Genomic DNA, 3,670 nt, shown 5'->3' with positions numbered 1-3,670 from the left:
CTTATGTTAAGTAGAATTATATGAGTGCAAGTCATTTAATGGACCATGGTACATGAAATTTTTGGCCTTCATTATCAAAGAACTCCTTTTGAAGACTTGGTCACCTCTACTTTTACTTGGGATATAATTGGTTTGTTGTTGTACTTGTACATGAATTTTGAAAGAGTTTCTTAAGGCTCGGTTAAGAATCAAAATGTTTATCCTAATATTTGTGTGAACATTGCTAAAACAACCATATATAGTTGTAATATTGACTCATGTTGATAAGTTTTTCTATTAAGTTCTTGCAGTTGCCGACTTGCTGCAGTTACAAATTATTTATTATCACTTGTGTAATTATAATTCAGAATTATCGTGATCACATCACAAAAATATGAAAAAAAAAAAAGCAGAAATGTAGCAATTTCCTTTGTTGATATGAGATATTTTGTATCAGAAATGCAAAATTTGATGTGATTGTAAAGCAATTGAGTTTTGCAATATTAATTTTTTGACTAAAAATGATACTGAGAAACAATAAGGAGAAAATAGAAGTAACCTTGGTATTTATTTATGTCTGGAAGACATATCGATCTCCCCTGTTTTATTTCTACATTTATAATGACCTTAAAGTTCTTTTTCTTGGCATTATTTGAATTTTAGGAAAAGATTTGTGCAATTAGTGTTAGACCATATCCTTGTAGGATTGAAAACGCTGAAAATTAATGGCTCTTATATGGAACTTCTTTTCAGAAGAAATTATTATTATTTTATGTTCTATGATGCTCTTTTCTATTTTGCTAGCTTAAAAGGAAGTACAAAAATGGTGTTCTTTCATTCATTCATTCACTCATATTATTTGCCTTTGCACAATTTTTTAAGTAGATTGAAGAATTAAAAATGTTATACAAGTAGTCACAAACAATAGAAGTAATTATGTATTGACTGATAAATTTCAATGTTTATTAAATTTGTACTATAGCCAAGAAAAGTGTCTATACAATGATAAATTTTTCAGAAATTAGCAAAGATATACTTGCTTAGAATAAACCTAGATAAAACTAATAAGCATTATTAAGATACAAGAGCCATAATTTGGTAATCTGGAACATAAGTACAAAAGTGTGTTTCTATTGCAAGAGTGATGATATTTTCTCTGCCCTTTATTTGGAAAAATTGAATAGGCAAGGGATTGCTATATATATCATACAAAGACAACTTTGATGTGTCTATTTGGTGAGAGAGAAATGTTTTCTTTCATATAACATGGCGGTAGAAATATTACTAAGTAGAATAAGGTAAAAGATTGGTTATCCAGTGTCTGCCTTAATTCAAAAACCATCAATAAGTGTTATATCAATAGGATTTAGAGATTTACCAACCCAAACACCAATTAAACCTTCTAGCCTAGAAGCTTGAATTGAAAATGATGAAGAAAGAGCATAAATAACAACCTCTTCAAGAGTTCTAAGGTATCAATGAAGATCCATCTTGTGTCTTCAAAGGTTGATAAAAGGGTACATAACTAGTTGTAATACAAAACACAGTTAATTGTTATAAAACACTGCTCAAAATAAAATCAAGTGTATTTAATGTAGTTGTTTGCATATCAAGTGTATTTAATTTAGTTTTCTGCCATGTTGATTTTATCAGCAAAGGTAAATAATAGATATTAAAATAATTTAGTTTACTATATATAGTGATATTTAATTTAGTTTATTGCATATAGTTTACTGCCATGTTGATTTTACAAATAGAGGAGCTTAATTCAGATTTTTTTCATTGATTGATTTTCATTATAATTTAAAAAAATAAAAAATGGAGCTTAATTCTAGTGTATAATTAAAAAATCTACTTGTTTATCATACCACTTTCAACATTTATCATACTACTTGTTTGGGAAAACTTTTTATGATATTAGTGTTTTTTTTTTCTTTCCAGGAACGTAATGGAAAATATTAGTTTTTCACCGTAAGGAATTTACCCTATTCCTTCACCAATTAATCAGTCTCCTTCACCTTCACCAATTGATCAAACTCCTTCACCTATTCAAGATGGTCTTACACCTTCTCCTTCACCTATTAATGTTGATCATAATCCTTCATCTCATGAAGATGAAGTTAATAATGTGGAGGCGCAAGGAGGAATATGTAGTCTCAAAAGTAAGATTTGGCAGCATTTTTACAAAATTAAAGTTAATGGTTTGGACAAGGCTGAATGCAAGTATTGTAAGAAACTTATTAGTGGAAAATAAAAAAATGGAACCAAGCATTTGTGGCAGCATAATGAGATTTGTGTTCAGTACAAGATTTTTATGAGAGGGATGAAGGATCAAACATTTCTTACACCTAAGGACGTGCAAGAAAAGCAAGAGTTGGGTGCGGGAACTTATGATGCAGAATGTGCAAGGGAAGAGCTAGCAAAAACAATTATTATGCATGAGTATCCACTATCAATTGTGGATCACCTTGACTTTAGGAGGTGAAAGAGTAGGATCAACATTAATAGGTTGGAGGGCAGCAGAGTATCTCCTAAAGCCAAGGTGATCCACAATTGATAGTGGATACTCGTGCATAATAATTGCTTTTGCTAGCTCTCCCCTTGCACATTCTGCACCATAAGTTCCTGAACCCAACTCTTGTTTTCCTTGCACGACCTTAGATGTAAGAAATGTTTACTCTTCATCCCTCTCATAAAAATCTTGTACTGAACACAAATCTCATTATGCTACCACAAATGCTTGGTTCCATTTTTTGATTTTCCACCAAGAAGTTTCTTACAATACTTGCATTCAGCCTTGTCCAAACCATTGACTTTAATTTTTTTAAAATACTTCCAAATCTTACTTTTCAGCCTACATATTCCTCCTTGTGCCTTCACATTGTTAACTTCATCTTCATGAGGTGAAGGAGTAGGATCAACATTAATAGGTGAAGGAGAAGGTGTAAGATCAGCTTGAATAGGTGAAAGAGTCTGATCAATTGGTGAAGGAATAGGACAAATTCCTTCCGGTGAGAAACTACTATCTTCCATTACTTTCCTAGAAAGAAAAAAACACTAAAATCATAAAAAAGTTTTTTTCCCAAACAAGTAGTATGATAAATGCAACATGCAATATATGCGGTAAATTTGAGCAATAGCCCATTGATTCAAAAATTACACAAATTAAATATGAATGATCCAGTCTGGCTAATCGATATAAATATATTTTTCTTTTAGGAAATCAATCAATGAAAAAATCTGAAATTTATCTTATTTATCTTTTTATAATTTTTTTCTACTCTTTTATAGGGGGAGACTACCATGTGGAAGAGACTCACACTTGAGGGGGAGATGTGTTGGGTTACAAGTGTGAGGTGAAGTCCCACATCGGGTAGAAGTGGAAAGGTTGAGCACCATATAAGTGAGGAGAAGACCCATAAACTTGAGCCTTAAGGTTTTGGGTTAGAGTGTGGTATCAGACTTTCTTATGTGGTGGATCGTGGTCCATAGGTGTATCCCTTGAATCTCCCCAACAATTGGTATCAGAGCCGATGGTTTGACCAGGTTCCGGCTCAGATGAGTATACCAGTACCGCAGGTGGCCAGAATGACTAGCGGTACAGCGTGCCTCGCAGGTGGAGCGGGGTGGCCAGAATGGCTAGCGGGCAAGGCAAGTATCGCAGGTGGCCATGACTATACTCGTGGATGAT

The sequence above is a fragment of the Glycine max genome, chromosome 18 (assembly GCF_000004515.6).
Source record: "Glycine max cultivar Williams 82 chromosome 18, Glycine_max_v4.0, whole genome shotgun sequence".
Classification (NCBI taxonomy): domain Eukaryota; kingdom Viridiplantae; phylum Streptophyta; class Magnoliopsida; order Fabales; family Fabaceae; genus Glycine; species Glycine max.
Note: the sequence above shows the minus strand (reverse complement) of the source record.